The following is a 20,143-nucleotide window of genomic DNA, read 5'->3' as shown; positions in this document are numbered from 1 at the left end:
TGTTATTCAAAAAATTACACCTTAGTATGTTGTCAAGAGGTATCCTATGTAATTGATTTGGCTGCAACAACAACAATATCATTTCTTACTCTCTTAGAATAAAGAAATTTATTTATTAATTTTAATCATTTATTTATTTATTTATTTAATCATTTATTTATTTTATCAATTACAGTGATACATTTGTGTATTTCCTGTATTTTACGTTTTTTTAACCTAATCTTTTGAGAAACGTAAACTCGAGGTTTCACTGTATTTATTTATTTTTCAATTTTTTGTAAAATTTTACGTATTAAGCTTAATTTTGGCTAATTTCTGACTTCTACCTTTGATTCTAAGAAACAGTACACCTAACTGTGTTCTTTTTTTTTTTTTTTAATCTTTCTTTTTTCTCTTCTTTTTTTTTAAATTTTAATATAGACATTGAGCCCTGATTATTGTTATGTCCATTTTTTAATTATCATTATTATTCAAGAAGCTGTAATGAAAGTGAAAAAGAACGAAAATATAAATGCGTTCTAAGTGACAACATTGCATCCAGCAGCTATCGAGAAATAAAGACTGTTGCCAAAATGAGTTGAAGAAATGTCATTCACATTTCACTTTCATAACCCCATCATGCCTTTCGCTGAAAGACGCATTAGAAGCTATACAGGTGGCGTCAGATGCGTCCATTTCGCTGAGATCGCAAACAAAAACACGTGAGCTGCATCTCGGATTCCGAGGCGAATAATTTCTCTCTGTCTTTTTTTTTTTTTTTTCTCTCTCTCTCTCTCTCTTCTCTTAAACGAATCGCAACGAGATAGTGTGTACGTCGAAGATAGGTCGGAAGTTTTTTGAGTCAAAGAACCTTGCAAGCGGTTCATTGACTTTCATTTTCGTCGAATCAAACGCACCGGATAGTGGGAAGAGAAAAAATACATATAAAATTCCGGATCGATAGCAACAGCCATTTTGGCACCAAGTTGATGGGATTACTTCGTTTGGCACAGATCCCGATGTTTATGTTGGGGTCTTTCCCCTGAGTGATCTGAAATGATGCCGCTTGGTAACAGCTTTCGATGTGTTTGTTTGGAAAAAAACCATGACGTTCTTGGAAAGTTCGTAATAAATCATTAAAAGCTCCTGAACAAAAAGAAATGCGTGGAAAAGGTTTATTTTTTGACTCCTTAATGCAGAAAATAGTTTAATAGTTAAATAATGATCTTAACATAGCATGAACTCTTTACCCAATAATAAGAAAAATAAAATATTCCAGGAAAATTTACTGAGTCATGTAAATCCAGTTAAACGAGGAAAAGAGTACAAAAATCCAACTCGAAAAAGGTTTCTACCGATTGCATTAGTACAAAAATAACTATTATAAAGATTTCAAAAGCGTTTGAGACACTTGCAATAATAAAAGTTTCAAAGAGTTTAATCTATAGAATTACTTTAAGTAGTCAACTGGAAACAGAAACTATAATCTCATTTTGAAAACGTACCACAACCCAAAACTAAATCTGTCATCTATGACAGATTTAGTTTTCATGATAGATTTAGTAAGTCATGTTACAGTAGATTATGTTATTTACCATGAATAAATATATCAAGGTACATCAAGTTATTATTTTCAGTGCGACGAAGTGATAAGCTTACTCTTTATTACAGTATTAAGAAAAGTAAAATAAATGAATCAATTAACATAAAATAGATTTTCATTATAAATAATTTATGCAGGTTTTGAGTTTTAGAAAATTTCTAGATTACAATCCTAGATATTATAAAATCATTGTACGGAACTCTTCGAATTTGGTGACAGTTGCTGATCTTAATCAAACTAGATATTCAAATTAAGGACTTGAAGATTTTCTTCACGGTCAAATGCTTCTATTTGCAAAGACATGTAGTTAAAAGTACACCACTATTGCATAACATTATTGTACCTTTGAGCAAAAATAAAATTTTACTCCATTTTATTTTACTTATTTATTTTCTTTTGAAAAATACCGAATCAACTTGAAGTACTCTAAACGACACATACTTTTCAATACGATTGAATAATAAATTTTTTATGTAAGCTTATATTCCACTAAAAGTTCGTATGCAAGAACAAAGTATACCTTTTTGGCAAACAGTAAACATTTGCAATTGCTTATGATTCATGATATTATATTCCGGTTATTACAATTATATGGTATATCAGATGTCTACACAATTATTTCTCCATTTTTTAGGTTAAAGCACAGTTATTTCCTTACGCTTTTTTTTTTTTTTTTTTTTTTTTTTTTTTTTTTTTTGCGAAGTTGCGAAATTTGAGGTTTTTATCTTGTGGATTTTTGATTGAGAAAAAATCCACAAGGATGTTTTAAAATTATATAATTTATGATCGATAGTAAATTTTGTCGATCATCTGCAAAATGCTGTGGCTCCCATGTGACGTCACGTTTTCTTGACAAGTAACAAAAGCATCGAATTCGGAAGGAATTTCGCCAATTTAATGTGTAATTGATAATCATTTTAACCAGACTTCACAAATATTGCATAGCAGTATTTTGCGATGTATTTAATGACAAGTGAGAATATCATTTTTTTTAAATTGCATGCTTGTTAATAATTAGCAAAACATTTTTTCCCGTATAAAAACCAGTAAAGGTTTTGGAAGCTATGCTTAGAAAAGTTATAAATATTTAATGAGACCAAGCTGTTTTCAAAGGAAAAAAATGCTTTGACAAGTTATCTTACTAACCAGAGTTACAATTTTTTCTGAACAGTAATACACTGTTAGAATTCAGAAGCGTCTTACCTAATAAACATAGTTCATAAAAGTATTTGATAAAGTAAATGTTTTTTTCTCCTCCGATGTCATCGACCGTATTTATTTTAGTAAATTCAAGGCTAACCTCTAATGCGTGCAAAAGTTACGAATTCCAGCATCTTGCTAATGCGATTCAGCATATTCTATGGGCATAGTCGTTTTGAAAAAACGTCAGAGGCACTGCCTATAAATAATATGAAGAAAAGCGAGGGGAAAAAAAGGAGATAAACGGGAGAACCTATTGCTTCAGCCACGCCAGAGCATCAACCGAGGGTTTACCGACAGAAGGTCATGGCAGGCAACTCAACTCCGCTGGATGATGGCGCAAAAGGGTTGAATAGCATCGCTTGGAGGAGAAGAAGAAGAAGAAAAAAGTACAAAAAGCTTCTCAGGCGAAGTTGGCTTTCAAGATTTTTAGGCCCGTGTCCAAGTTTTTTTTTTTTTTTTAGTTAAAAGGGGCATTTAGGGTGTGGTTTGATGCTATAGGAGGGTTCTGAGAATAGAAATCATTCTGAGAAAAATCTCTTGGCCATGAAAGTATTTTTTTTTTTTTTTTAGTTACCCCATTGAGACTAGGATGAGGAGTGTCTTTGTGCGCTTTTGGAAAGCTGGAATATATAAATGAAATAATATATTACGAAGGCTTTTATGAACATTTGTAACTTCGCTGTCGCTTTTTTTGCGTAAAGAGTTGTTGACTATATATCATCAGGTCATCGCCGACGTGACTGCACCAAAGTTTACTTTTTAACACTAATCCAAGTCCATAATTATTTTTGTATGTAAGAAATTTTAAGAATTTAGAAAAACTTAAATATTTCATGCTTTAAATATTTATGTTTTGTGTGAAATAATTTAAAATACAAATGAAGATAGATATCGTCGAAATTTCAGTAAGTAAGAACATTTCATTTTATAATCAAACTTGCATTGAAACAAGATTTTTGAATTTTTAGCAGTAAATTTGCGTCTTCAAAACAAAGTGGAACATTTTCACTTATTTTTCCATACGGGATAAAGTGAAAAATAAAGTATTTTTGGAATGAAATATTTTTTATTCAATTATGTAAAATATTTCTGATTAAATGAATCAGTAAATAAAAGGTTTCTTGAATAAATAAAAAGATACTGAAGCAATAAACTGAAAAGTAAATTAGTTAATTAATTTATGTATGAAGAAAACTAAATAAAAAGGAAAAGAGTGAATGAATAAGAAAATAAAAGGAATGAATGGAAAAAAAGTGAATTACTAAATGGAGGAATGTAAGTGAATGAGTTAACAAATGAATACGTAAGTGATTTAGTAAACGATTGAGCGAGTAAACAAAAAATATTTCACTTTGGCCCAAATGTACTTGACTGATTGTAGAAAATATTTAAAATACAAATTGGCTTAATATCAACAAAATAAATATTTCACAGAGTATTAGAAGGCCTCAAATAATATTTAAAATGTCAACAACAAGAACTTTAATATTTTATAACAACAAAAATATTTTTTTCTTTCAACAAAATACTATACTATGAATATCTGTTTTTAAAATTGCCTGTATTATCATAAGCTTTAATCTTCGGTGGTATTTTTTCCTGCAAGGAGTAGATTATATGTTCTACTCTGTAGTAACGGTAGGGTACAGATAGGTGGTGCTAAAAGCATAGTAAATGTTTCACCATTTCACTTTGCCCCGCTGTTTCACTTTGCCCCACATTCCCCTACATTAGTAAAATGTTCGAAAACGCACAAATCGTAGAGGCAAACAGAAGAAGTATTAAGTCAAATTGTGTGCTTAAAATAACTGCATATTTGTTCACATCAAATAAGTGTTGACTAATGTTGGCCGAAAAAAAGGCTGTGTTTTGAACTAAAATCACAGTGCTAATTAAAAGTTTAACTATTTGTTTTCTTTTATATTTCAAAATCACTTTATCGTCAAAATGGAATAAAATAGTTAAAAATATTTGCAATATTGACTCTAGCTGTGATAACCGGGCTGTCTGATATACTGCAAATAGTTCTGCCTTAGCCCTGGCTTATGGGCGGTAATTTACTGCGAAATAGTTTAAAATATGTTTCAAAAAAGTAAGTAGTTTACCAAATACTTACAATGTTGATATTAATAGGAATATTGATTTTTTTTTTTTTTTTTTTTTTTTTGCTTGTATGTATTTATTGTATGTTTCGCTGTTGTGGTTTTGGTGAACACCATTTACTTTTTTAGCAGCGCAGACGATTGAAAAATTCAAAAGCAAAAAAAATAATAAATAAATTCATACATATAGGTTAGCTCAGGCCATAGACCTTAAGAATAATTCGCTTATGAATATTAGAATTCAAACAATGCCTTCTAGAATAGTGAAAGCCATTCCTCTTTTTCCATCACGCAACGATCTCATCAGCATAACGAATGTCAATTTTGGCAGTCTATATGCATGTCCCAAAGAAAATAAAAGGGTTAGTTCAGATCATAGAACTCTTGACGAAAGCACGCCAAGAGGCCAGCAGAAGACATCGACACTAATCTGGAGGAATAAAATCCACCATAAAACTCTCACTGATAATTAGTTGCTTCGGACCGGGTTGGGAGTTGAAATTTAGTGTCTCTATCCATACCCGTCGAACAGATAAAAAAGGAATGTCCATGTTACGCAAGTTTTGTGTTGCAAAGTGTTCGATTGCGTAGACATCTTTCGTATTCAACTTGTGACACTTGCAAAAAAAACTTTATTCTCATTGAATCATAATGTGATCTGTTCTGAATATATTCAACAGGTTGCCGTATAGGAAAAGAGCGATGTTCTTTAGAAAGATCATATATGAACTACATGATGGCAAATAGCGGCCAGTATTAATAGACAGTATTAGTAAATTACCATTTATAAAATGACTTTTTTTTTCTTTGAACTGATCGGAAAATATTGCACTACACAATACGATCCCTCGTACCTATCACAATATGTGGTTTAACCAGTTGAACGGGGACCTCTGCTTTTCTGTCCGGACCAGGAGCCGAGTAACCCCTGATCCAGCACCCTCAGAGGTATTGCTTTAGAATGGGAATTTGGAGGACTTTATGACCATGAACATATTTAACTATTTAACGCGCCTTTATCACAATTAAGGTTTGCCACTTCGCTAAAAGTATACAAATTTCAAATAAATAAATAGCGTAATGAAATAAATTACATTATGAGCATTCTGAATTTGAACCATAACACTTCAACCACATTCAATAAAATTTCGAACTCTAATACCTGGTTGAACCAATTTCTCTATCTTGTTTAATCAGTTAGATAAATTGCTCAACCATTTTTTTTTTCTTTTGCTTACTACGAAACTTCGTATAAAACTGCTAAAAACATTATTATTTCATTTATTTTTCAGCATATAAATTCTCTTCGTGGATTTAATAAGTACTGGAATAGAGTAAAGTTTGAGAAAATTAAATTAGAGAGTAAAGGTAGCGGCTATAAACCACGGTGCAAGTATCCCAATTATGTTAAAAGCTTAGTAGAAAAATGATTTCATTTACGTTTATTATGACGAAAAAGAAAAAAAAAATTTTTTTTTTTCAATCGTTTGCAGTTGACAAGATCAGTCGGATGCGTTAAGCTCACGTGAATTAACAAATCGTCTGCTTGACCTGGTTTTCCTCTGTCCACCCGTGAGAAGGAAGAAGCGATTGTTTTGTAACTCCAAGGATTAAATTCGAAACTTTCCTCAGCAGATCAGGAAAGTAACGAATAAGAACACTATTCTGTTCGATTTTTGAAGCCAGAGGCAAAGAGGAAGCTTTAGAACCAACGAAATGGTGTCAAATACGTGGTTTGATTTGCTTGCGAAAGTGAATCGAAAGTGATCGCGAGAGGAGTCGCCTGTCGAAAACGTGGGCTCGAGAGAAGCCTCGAGGATGAGCCTTGGCCTCAAAAAGATGCGACCGGACTTTCCTTGTTCGAAAGAGAAAGCTCTACTTTTGTTGCTCAACTGCAAAATCCGCCGATGCATTTTGAATTTTTGATGCATCAATTATCTAATTCTGTTTTACTTACAGGTTTAAGCTGCAAACGATAACGACAACAATAATAATAATAAGTAAATAAATAAATAAATAGATAGACAGGTAGATAAATAAGAAAATAAATGAATAGATAGATATGTAGATAAATAAGTAAATGAACAGATAAATAAGTAGATAAATAGAGCAATAAAAAGTAGGTGGATAGATAAATAAATAGATTAATAAATAGATAGTTAGATAGATAAATAAATGAATAAATAAATAGTAGATAAATAAATAAACAAAAATCTTTTAAGATGCAAAGTTGTATTATTATTTACTAACGTAAGTAATCTTTGAATAGTTCGGAAAAGTTGCATTCATTTATTTAAAGATTCCTGACTACTAACTGTACTATTAACCATCACAAAACCTTTTTTTTTCTGCTGTGACTTAAATATTTGATGTAGTTTTGCTGAGGGGTTGATAATTTTCTCTGACTTTGCTTTATAGACTAAATTTGAAATTAAAAAAAAAAAAAAAAATTGTGTGGAGTCACTTTTATATAGTTAACTGGTTAACAATAATCCTTGAATGCGCTCAAGTAAGCCTAAATTGTCCACTGAAAGCGATAAAAGTAGCAAAGGTCTTATTAAGTAAATGCCTTTTATAAGCCCCTTTTGGGATAATAGCAGTTATGAAATTTTCCAGAAATTGCCCTGTAATTTCGGACATAATGTGCTACAATCCTTTTAAAACAACTGTAGCTTCATTTGGTACAACTGCCACATAATTTGGTTCAACTGCACTTCATAAAGCAATTTGAAACAACTGCACCTTTTTATCAATTCTTGTATGACAAATACTGCATATCAATTCATTTGAAACAATTGTAAATTACTGAATTACTTCAGACAGCTACGCATTTAAGTACTTGTCCTAACAGAAGTCAACATTTCCCCCATGTGAGTTGTATTAAAATCGAATCAACAAATAGAATTTTAAAAGACAACTGAAAATTTTTTGAAAAAAAAAAGAATTGATCACATTAAGAAGTAACTTGAAGCAGTATCAAAAGAAGAAGAAAAAAAATGATCGGTTTGATGAGAGTTTATGGGGTGAAAAGATGTTCGAAAATGTCAGCTTTTGTGGAAAGATTCCATTTTATCCATAAGCGCGCTTCTTTTTTTTTTTTTTTTTTTTGCTGCAGAACATTCGTCTACATTTTCTTCTGCTTTGTGCTTTTAAAATGCTGATTTTCATTTTTATACAATTCAAGCAGAGAAGTTCAACTTTTTGTTTCGTCTAAAAACAGTTTTGAACATTTTTGACGAAAACCTTTTTTTCGACCCATGTTTATAAAATCTTTTGTTGACATTTAGTTAAATGAAAGATATTAATGTTCAAGTCTTCAATTTTTATATTGGTAATAAAGTTATAACAATTAAAACCACCTTTTTTCCTCCGTCCTTCTATAGAACCTGATATGAGAAGAAATTTTTGAAAATGATATCATTAAGTGATTTTTTTTTTTTTTTTTTGATTAATTTATTTATTTATTACAAAAATAAGTTCCGATATTTAATGCATAAAAGAGCATTTGAAACTTTAAAATTACCACATCACGATGTTTAACGATTCTCTTATCATAATAACTGGTTGTAACAAGGTTGCTCGCTTTTCTCGTGCGCTAATGTTTTACATCCGCACGTTGTCTCAACTGGCTTAAGTCCTTGGTCGCGATTGTTGCCATTCCCCAGAGAACAAATAATGAAAAGAAAATATCATTGGGCATCTGTTTCCAACAAAAAGGTTATGCTAATACTAATGGTAAGAGGCCTCACCCCTTCCCGGCGTGATGCAACAGAGCGAAAGTAGCCACCCCTTTTTGGGGTCAAGGCAAACGAGATGCCGCCTCACGTGAGTCAACGAATCGTCTGCTTGACCTGTTTTTATGCGATTGCCACTAGATATGTTCAAAAACTTGATTCGCGTTTCCAAGAGATTTTATTTTAGTGGAGATGAGTGAGTCCAATGCGAAGGTTAATTTGAGGTTTCCTTTGAGCAATTCTAAACCATTCACTGATTATATGTGCAGTTAGATCTCTATCAGATAGATGTTCTGTTAGATTATTGTTTTTCAAGACATAACTATGTATTATCTTCCAAATAAAAAAAAATCTCATTGTATAATCACAGAAGGAAAACGTTGCTCTGTGTTCGCAATAAATCAATTGTGGTACAAGCGAAATATTTTCTGCATTCTCAACAAACCATAATATTCTCTTTGCCGTCTTTGAAACCTGTGCATCAAAAATAATTTTCGATATTACAAGAGTGATACAACGCTTTAAATACTACTGATAATAACGAGGGGGGAGATGCATGAACTGCGAATAAAAGCGTTTCTCTTAGAAAAGTGTGTCAAAACGTGCTTCTGATTCCCCCCCCCCCTTTTTTTTGTTTCCAAATTGGCATATTTTTTCATTTTTATTAGATATCAGTGTTGCTTAGATATTATGGAAAACATCATTTTCAAGTTTACTTGAAAATTATAAGTATTGATTGCAAAAAAAGCACTTGCTTTCAAAGAATTTGGGGGAGGATGAAATTATCTTGGCCCCTCTGTTCCACCAAAACAAATAATTCCTCCTCTCCCTCCCATGAGTCAAAACTTACAAATTATACTGAATTCCGTATACTTTGTTTTGCATTCAGGGCATACGTGTTGAAAACTGCTATGTTCTATGACGAAAATTTAGCGTTCCATAATAACTGCAAAAATAGTCTTCGATACTCTAGCAATCATAAAATCTTGCTTTATAGTTAATATCATTAAAGTTTTATTATGCCTCCTCAAATTATTAAAATTGTTTACATATTCAACGCAAAAATCTCATTTTTCACGATATGTGTATTGCATCAATTGTGCCTACCTGACAATTGTTATCCTCCTGTTTTGTTTTATGCCTTTTTCTGTTTCAGTCGTAGCCATCTTTGATTGATTGTACGCGAATTATAAACCTTCGTTTGCTGCGGAGAAGAACATTGAAACACATCCCATGAACATGACTTCAACAGGGGTGCCCTCCCCCCAAAGAGCAAGGGTTAACCCCCTAAATGTCACGAAGAACCCCCTACCCAAAAAAGGGGGAAATACCCCTTAAAACATCCCCTAAAAATTTCATAGACTCAAACTGTGATGTCACACCCCCCCCCCCCCCCCAAGTGGGCACCCCTGACTTCAAGTTAAAAATAAGGACGGAGTAGGAAAGCTTAGTCGTTCTCTCTCTCTCTCTCTCTATGTTGTTGTTAATTTTATTTTCGTTTTAAGTATCAAATTCTCTCTCTCTTTCTTAGTTGATCATTTTATTTCCATACAATTATGTATTACTATGTAAATATTTCTTTTTGATTGTTTTCCTTCGTTTTCTTACGTAAATTTTTCTGATGACAAAAACGTTTTCTCTCCCTCTTCTTTCTCACTGATCATTTTGTTAGCGTCGCAATATGCAAAATTTTGTAATGTTAAGAACATTTTCTCTCTCGCTCTTCCTTTCATTGATCATTTTAACTGAGTTTTATATGAAAAATTCTCTTTCTGAATCTTTCATATTCGTAATTTTCTTTACGTCTTAATATTGTAAAATTTTCTGATGTGAACTACATTTTCTCTCTCTCTTCTCCCCCTTGGTGATCACTTTGTTCATGTCTTATACATGAAATTTTGGGATGTCAGTTACATTTTTTCTCGCTTTATCGTTGATCATCATTTTATTTACCCTTTAATATGCAAAATTCTCTCTCGCTCTTTTTTTCGTTGATCATTTTGTTTTAGACTTAAATAAAAAAAAAATTTCCTACTCTTTCTCTCTCTCTCAATTATTACCTTCTGTGTATGTTTAAACTGTAATCTGACTGAATGAACGGAAATAATTTCTTTGTTTTCGTTCAAGGAGTCGCTTTTCTCTTCACATTATTTTTTCTAACTGTTAAAAATTAAATGTATTGCAAATGCCAATCACTCTATTCCAACCGCAAGTCGTTATAATATATATTTTTATAATAAGCATTTGTCCTCAAAAAATGCATTCTATTCTATTTCCAGAAACCTGTGGTAACTAATAAACTTTGTTCCATGGCAAAAACAATTTTTGTACTGTTTCAAACGAAAAAGTAATCCTTTCTGCTCAGACATGATTTTGTATAAAGTATATACAAAATCATGATCCAGGGCAATTGATGCAAATTTAGATCAATTTGCAAAACCAATGCAATTTCATTGGCATTTTAGCAGATGTGACGTCTCTCATTTTGTTCTTGGCCATTGTTACACAGATTATAAATTATCGTTTGCTTAGAAACCGATTCAGTAGCTGAACAGGAGAGGAGGAAACTTTTGTGGAATTGACTCCAATTATTCCAATGCGATATGTCGACCATGGGTATGAGTTTGAAAAAAAAAAGACAACCCTTGTGGACTGAATTAGATGTGTCCTTGGTTATTCAAACTGCCATTGTGGATCGCTCTTTTTTTTTTTTTTTTTTGTTCCCTCTTTTCCTCCATCACTTGATGCACCATCACGTAACGGTTACTTTGCATTGAACAAGTTGCATTTTGTCCAAAACTGCGCACTCATCCCCAAGTTTTGCGCTGCTGCCAAGGTCAGAATGCGAGGTGGTGGCGACCCCCCTTTTCTTCTTCCCTTGTCCGCTCTGTTATTCCGTCGAAGTTGAACGAACGAGCGGGCGCTCTTTCGCGCTCCCAAGGTCGAGCCAGGGTGCTTCGAACTCCTCTTTGTCTGCTGACCTTGGGTTGTGCCCAGAGAGCCTCCTCTTTTGACACACTGATCTGGAGAGGGACCAAAAAGCAGGTTGGGCCGAACAGGATCTGTGAAGCCTTTTCTTTCTTTTTCTAAATTTCTCCTTTTTTTTCCACTTCACCTACTAATTAGAGAGAGGGCACTTTCATTTTCGTTTTTGTGATGAACAAAGACTGGAGGGAAAAGATGGGTCCCTCACCTTGAAGCAAAATGATCGCATCTTTAAAATGTGTGCTAGGATGTTGAAACATGTTTCTGATTGATTGCTGTATTGCTTGAAAAAAAAATTTCCAGTGAAGTTTAAACACTTTTTAATTTAAATGCTTGAAAAGAAAAGTTGGATCGATAAAATCTGTGAAGTCTTTTCTTTCTTTTTCGAAATTTCTCCTTTCTTTTTCACTATACTAATTAGAGAGGGAATTTATATTTTCGTTTTTCTTATGAACAAAGACGAGAGAGAAAAGATAGGTCTCTCATCTTTAAGTAAAATGATCTCATTTTTGAAATCCGTTTCAGGATGTTGAACACGCTTTTGATTAATAGCTGTATTGCTTGAAAACTTTTTAAACTGTATATTTTAAACATTATTTAATTTAAATAATAAAGGGAAAAAATGGATCGATAAAATTTGTAAAGTATGTTCTTTCTTTTTTTAATTTATCCTTTCTTCACCACTTTTCGCCAACTAATTAGAGAGGAAATTCAAATTCTCATTTTTTTGTGACGAACAAGAGCGAGAGAGAAAAGATCTTTCCTCCATCTTCAAACAAAATGATCGCATCTTTAAAATGCGAGTCAGGATGTTGAACACGTTTCTGATTGATTGTTGTATTGCTTGAAAAATTTTTAAACAGTGAATTTCAAACATTATTTCCTTTAAATAAAGAAAAAAAAGTTGGATCGAAAAAATCTCTGAAGTCTTTCCTTTTCTTCTAAATTACTCCTTTCTTCACCTATTACAGCTTAAAGAGAATTTTTATTTTCGATTTTATAATGAACAAAGGTGACAGGGAAAAGATCGGTTCCATCATCTTGAAGCAAAATGATCGCGTCTTTGAATGCATTTAGTACGTTGAATTTTTCATGTTTACTGCTGAACTTTTTGGAAACTATTTAAACATTATCGCATTTATATGTTGGAAAAAAAAGTTGGATCAGTAAAGTATTTTCTTTCTTTTTCCAAATGTCTCTGTTCTTCACCACACTACTCTTAGAGATAATTTTGATCTTCGGTTTTATGATGAACAATGTGAGAGGGAAAAGATCAAGAGAAAAAGAAGAAAGAGAAAAGAAAAGACAGAAAATAAGAAAGAGAAAGACAAAGAGAAAAGAAAAAGAGGGATATGAGTAGATGTTAGTGCATTAATAAATAATTTATATTTAAGCTTGTCACATTGGTTTTAACTTTTAAATCTATGACTTCTCCTCCATTTTGAAAAATATATAGATTCTGATTTGTGCATACTTGAAACTTTTTCATTAAAATTTTTCTAATACTTTTCTTAGAAACTAATTTTGAAACCAAAAAAATTAAATACATATGCAAATTTTATTTGCATTGGTATTTTAAATTTTAAATTTTCCACATCTGTTTCTGATTTTAGCTAGTGATGTTCATAATAACTTGGATCGATATCTTTTCATTTCTTTTCCTCTTTTTCAAATGAATAAGAAAATAAATGAATATATAATCATAAATTACGTAAGTATTGTTATGGAAAAGAAAAATATTCTATCTATTTAGAAATTATTTTGCTTGCTGCTTATTTTTTCGTTGAATAAAATAAAATATCTTTGTTATTCATAACTGAAAATTTTATTTTCATAAACCAGATCTAGTGCTGTCTCTTTAGAACTTGAAAATGCATTCGAATTTTTTTTAAATCTAAAACCGAAAAAAAAAACACTGTTTTCCATTTTAAATGACTTTTCCTCAATTTCATACTTTTTACGTAACTTATCAGACTCGAATTTGGCCATCAGAACCACCATGGGATAAAGTATTTTGGAATTTTAGTATTCGCCTCGAAATACAGACGATTGTGTTGCTAGAGAAAAAGTTAACAATCTTGAAAGATGCTTTACAAACACGCAATAAGGTCAATGACAAAACATACACAAAACTTTAAAGCTGAATAAAACGGCTAAATTTTTGGTGACATGTTTCCAGTGGCGTAGCTAGACCCGACTTTCGGGGGGGGTTACTTCTTTTATATATATATATATATATATATATATATATATATATATATATATATATATATATATATATATATATATATATATATATATTATATAATCGCTTGGAATTTTTTCCTTTTCTTTTTTTTTTACTTTCTCTTCTCTCTTCTTTTTCTCTTTTTTTTTTGAGACTAACGTTTCGGGGGGGGGGGGTTTGTCCCCAAAACCCCCCCCTTAGCTACGCCCCTGCATGTTTCCATAGTAACGTTCCTTTGAAAAAAGTTTCTTTTACTTGAAGACTTCAAGTCCGTGAAGAAAGCCTATTATATCGTCTGCAGACTTTCCGGTCGTTTCTTTGATTTAAGTAAATCTACTTCAATTTACATAAAACTTGCTTGGGCAATCCTTTTGGGATAATAGCTTTTATTCCTAAGCAGAAAAACTTTAGCCGAAGAAGATTTTTACCACATGACGCATTATATGGTCTTCTCAATTAATTTAACCGTGGACCTTCCAAATAGCTCAAATCGGTCAAAAATATGATTTTTTTCCCGTGGAAGTTACAATATATATGAAATGTGCTGAATCGTATGAAAAAAACCTCTTGTTGATCTGATGTTTTAGCGCGAAGTTATATGCATTAAAAAAAAAAGTAAACAGAGCGGTTTTTTGATTAAAATGGCTGTAAAACATGTAAACAAAGTCGAAAAACTAAGTAAAACTAAGTGTCAAACATGTAAACTAAGTTTCAATAAAATCTGACATTGGTATTAATGTCAAATATTTAGTCATTGTGAAAATATCTTTCGGGAGGTATTAAAATACGAAGATCATGAAATGTAGGTGGAATTAGACTTCAACGTCATTTATCTCGGACTGGAAAATTCGATGCTGACACAGATTGAAAAAAGCTCCATGCGACTTAATTTTTGTTCGATATGCTTCAAATTTCAGAATATGCTACTGTGGTAGTAGTTTGATAAAACTGGGTATGCATTAAGGTTTAAGAGAATTTTATGTTGCTTAAAAATATTAAAGTTCTGATTTTTGTGCAATATTCGCAACAAAAAACTATTGCTTTACGCGAAAAAAAAAAAAAAAACCGTGCAGTTAATAATGGACCAATGCTTAAATGGATACCCAAAGTTCTTGGCAATGTTCTGTTCTCTGATAAAATGCAAATTGTTTGAAAAAAAAGCAAAATTGAGTCGCGTGGAGCATTTAAAATATTTTATTTTAAATTTCAAAATTTTTAATTTGAATTCATTTTTTATTTTGTTGCTTTTTTTTGCTTGATATTTTGCATGCTAATAAACTTACTAACTTTTATGTCCAGTCTCATATTTCAAAATTAATAAATAAACGAAAAAGCTTTCAAGGTCCACCGTCCCCTGCGTGTAAAATTTAATCAATTGGAGGATTAGGAATAATGTTTTAAATATATATGATTAAATATTATATTCACACAGTAATTCAACGGAAACTTCTAACATTTACAAGTAGTTTGGTACAATCATTTCTTTCCCATCTATTCTTAACCACTGTTCAAGCCCCCAGGTTGACGAAATACATATAAAAACGGTTTTTTATTTTAATAATCTGCAGGCTAAATTGTTAGAAATCATACTAACGAACAAAGATCATACGTTTAAAAGCTTAGAAGATGTGAAAAATGTTGAATATTTCCAGTTTACCTGAAAAATAATATAAATTTTAACGATTTGTACAAAAGAAATTTTCTAGTAAAGAAAAAAAAAACATATCAGGCAGTGAGAAGCAATGAGTGCCAAAATTAAAAATCTGGAGATAATTAGTACAAATGATAGGAGAACCTCTCCCCTGTTTTAGGGCGAGAAATGGTACTAGTAGCGCTGGTGGGTGCTGCTATACAGCATGATTTAGAAAAAAAATTAATAAAAGCCTACCTAGGATCTAAACTTTAAACACGTTTTATTCGAAACTCTAAAATATCCACTTACATCCCTTTGCTTCTCACTGCCTCATATATACAATGCATGAATTTCATATGCATTGTGAACAGAGTCGAACTCCATCACCTATAGGCATATCAGATATCTGTCGCCACTTTTCCTCTTCTTCTAATTTATTACATTATACTGTTTGACCACGGATTGTATGTAATTTGGCAATCTGCCAAGTGAAGACGATTCCATTTAAACTAATCTAGCAGGGGAGCAGGGGAAATAACGATGGGATTTTGATGCACGCGTTTCATAATGTCACTAGTGCCTTATTCATTTATTACATTCTCAAAATTAAAATAAGTGGAAACAAAAATAGTTACCATGGAAACAACGAAAAGAAAATGTAATATTTTCATTTCGTTCAGGAACGTAAAAGCAAAATGGTAAGCTCAAAACTTTGTCGTGAATAAATAAATCAATGAATTTTTGCCGTGAGAATATAGATCGAATATACTTCAGATTTAAAAAATGTTGCTGTGAGCAAATTTTCACTTTTACAAAACTAAGGCTAAATAATTGAGAGGCAAAAGTGCACATCTGAAACAAACCAACTAACATCCCTATAAGCTAATAGATACGTCCATTTCCGCCTATAAACCGGATATTAGCCTTTCCATGTAATCGATGGTCAGACAGTACATTCAACTAATTTATTATTCTGCTTTGAAAATATCTCGTTTTAATGAAATGGATGAAAGTAAAAATTATCTGTTAAAAAGTAACATGTCATTGTAGAAAATAAATATTTACTTATGTTTTGTTTTTAAGGATACTAAAAAATATCTATCTAGAGTAAATTTTGCTGCCATAGGCAGCTACCTACTCCGCCTGTTTAGAAATTTGGATCTGATTGTGAACAATAGCATTTTAAGCGTAAAATATTTTAACATGTAAGAAAAATGAATCTTAAAAACGTGCACATTATTTATTCCCAACCTCTTTTCTCTATACATATCCTGTTTATTCAACCAATCATAAAATGATTTATTCGGGTGAAAGTAACATAAAAGTTTCATTTTCCAGTAAAATACTTATTTTCGATGAAATACAGGGAGTTCGGAGAATTACATTATCAAATGATCCGAAAACTATAACTGAAACACTAAAATAACTGTTACGGACTTTTAGTGATTTCTACTTATTTTTGTTGCTATTGCTACTACTCAACGGCAGCTGCGAAGGGAACGAAATTTATGCACTTCCAAGTTGTTGCCAACTCAGTTTTCTAAATGTCACAGCGCGTTGACATTGTAACGATCGAGCCTACTCCAGTTTTCAATCGATATTTGCATCATTCCCATTCAAGCGCCGAGAATGCTGCTGTTTTCGAATTCAGAGCACTTGACTTGGGACTTCTTAATATTATCATAAAATCATTGCACCTGAGAAATTTATGATTTTTCCATTGCATTATTAAAGATTATCACTTACCCTGCTTTTGGAAGTTTTTTATAGTTATTATTGGTGTAGAGTTTCGATGAATTATGTCCGTAAGAAGAAGAGATTTTTTTTTTTTTTCAACGAGAGAAAAAAAGGGTCCCAATATTTAAAACACAATTGTTGCTTTTGTGTACTATATGTATAATATCAAGGTGTGTGGAAAAGTCGTGAATTTGTTTTAATTTCTGGAAAAGTTATTGCTATTTTAAATCTCTCATCAGATTTCTTTCTGGTTAAAGTGTCAAAGATGAGACTTTTTTAAAAACCTTTTAAGCGCTTTTTGAATTTTTGTAATATTTCTACCTTAGGTAAACAATATCAATTGCTTTTTCATCACTGAAATTTTTTATATCATAAAAATATGAAGCATTAGAAAAGCATTCTGTGTCATTTTTTAATAATTTTCGAAAACACATCAATAGCTCAACATCTTGGATTTTTATTTTGCCGGTATGGAAAACATGGGGAAAAGCTGGAAAAGTCAGGGAACTTCTAGGCGTATCTGCAATTGAGATCATGTATTATGTAGGATAAAACGGTCCAGTAAAATTAATCATTTTTCTCAAAACGATAGATCCTTTTTATTCCTATGCATCAATCAATTTTTCAATTTCTGTTCTTTCACCTTATTAATCACCCGGGATAAAATATTCACATTGTTATTGGGCATTTGAAAAATAGGTTTGTTCAACCACTAGTATTTAAAAGTGGGAAGGGGGCAAAAGAGGAATAATAGCTAACCGTAAATTGCGAAAGTTGTTTGAAAAATTGAACAATTTTTCTACGAACAGGAATTTTATTTCAATTATGAATAAAGTTTACACTAAATTCATTATTAGTAACATGTTGCAATTGGTCTTCTCAAGTCTTATGAGGTTCTATTTAAAATACGCTACTTGTGCATCGTTTTCATCTCTTGTTAACTTATTTCAACAAATTGATTGTTTAAGAAAATGAGATTGTAACTAACAAACAATTTAGCTTTAAATTTTTAACCGACTGTTCTCTGTCACAAATGCATTGACTTCTCGATGCCGACTCCTAAGCCTAATAGCTTTTTAATTTCTCCATGTGCCTGCAACCGTGGAAAGTGTGGGCCGATCTCGTAACATCTTCCCCAGCGACGAATGTCAGCCAGTTAACGGAGCTGCCCTTGGAAATCTTTTCTCTCTCGCCCTTTGTTTGTTTATTTTCCCGCGCCAGCTAGAGTTAGTTGCTCTTTCGAGGCCAGGGTGCATTGGCGATAACCGTTTTCAAGGGCAAAGCATCTAATGCTCTCTGATTCACGGACAAGCGGGCGCTGTTTTTAGCAGAAGAACCTAGCATTTGGGATATTTAAAGCATTGTTATTTTTCCGTTTGCGTGTCCTTCGATGAGAGACAGTGGAAATGTTATGAAATGGTTGTGTCATATCAAATATCCTGAGAGCCCTAATCGTGCTACTTTATAGTTGTAAAATTTGGGTACGCCTGGGTACAGCACCAATTTAAGCATGAGACAAAATTCCCTCGCTGAAAATGCGCAATCCTTTCTTTAGTAGAGATAGACGTGAAACAATAATTTAGAATGGTTAATTACTTTTGACAAGGATTACTTTTAAAAAAGGGGGGTGACCCATATTTACCCCATGTGTGACCCATAATTGCCCCGATCCGGTGAAATTCTTGGTCACTCATTTAATTTAAATAAAATATATAGTAATGCAATTTTAGGTAAAGGGATTATTTGAATATTTTTTAAATTATTTAAGCTTACTCCATGCCAAATTAAATCGTTTAATTTTTTATACTTCAGAAAATATTAAGATGTTATGGTTTTTCTGACCCATATTTCCCCCGTCTGACCCTATATATATTTTTTTTTCTTTTCCTTTTTTTTTTTTTTTTGGCATTCAATATCCAATAAATAACAGAGTTGCACATGATGGCATTAAAACCATCATATGCAATTCCGTTTTTGCAGTACAAAACTAATTAACTACCTCCTCAGTGCAACGTGATTCACATTTATATTTTTAAGCATATTCATGATTGATAACATGAACCAATTTGATAATAACTTACATGAAATTGCAATTTAACTTGAATATACAATAAGGAAAGTTCAGTTTTAAATCAGTTATATGTTTATTTATTTATTTATTTATTTATTTTTTAAATGTAGTAGTAAACATACAATTTCGCTTCGAAAACTAAAACAATCTCTTTAGATGCATCACTCTTTCACGCAAATTGAAACTGAAAGTTTAAAACGCCGGTAGGGATGCCACGAACAGAGAAACTGCTTTCAAGTAAGGGTAGCGGAGATATCACGACCGTTAAATCAATTATCAATACAAAATACTGAGTAAAACCCTTCAATTTGTCTAGAATTGTTTTTGAACAGAAACGATAATAAACGTTTAAACTCTGAGCTAACTGATGAAGCTCGTTTGCCGTATGAGCATTCATATATAACTAATTTGATTTAAAAAGTATCCAATTGCCTTTTATTTACATTATTTACTTTTTTTTTTTACAAAAAGGAAGATACTTTGGGATATTTACTTCATTTTTTTATTATTCAGATCAAATTTAATCAATCGGTGCAGGATACTTTGGTCACAAATCGTCAATAAAATGAATATCAATGAAAGATGCTGCATTTAATTTAGAAATGAATTAAAAAGCAATACGAATTATGGTAATTGCTCCCAAGACATTTTGGTCTCTTGACTGATGATGATCGAATACATCATTATCTCTTTCAAAGAAAGTAACATTAATGTCGCTCAATGTATTTCCGATATTCGTAATGTTTGTGATGCATGGATATCTAAAACGATATGTTGATCCGGTTAATGCATTTCAGATGTTTATAAAATTTGCTTTGGAACTGTTTGATATAATTCTTTATTAAATTTTAATTGTAGTTAAACTAAAA

This window comes from Uloborus diversus, chromosome 4, assembly GCF_026930045.1.
Source record: "Uloborus diversus isolate 005 chromosome 4, Udiv.v.3.1, whole genome shotgun sequence".
NCBI lineage: Eukaryota > Metazoa > Arthropoda > Arachnida > Araneae > Uloboridae > Uloborus > Uloborus diversus.
Note: the sequence above shows the minus strand (reverse complement) of the source record.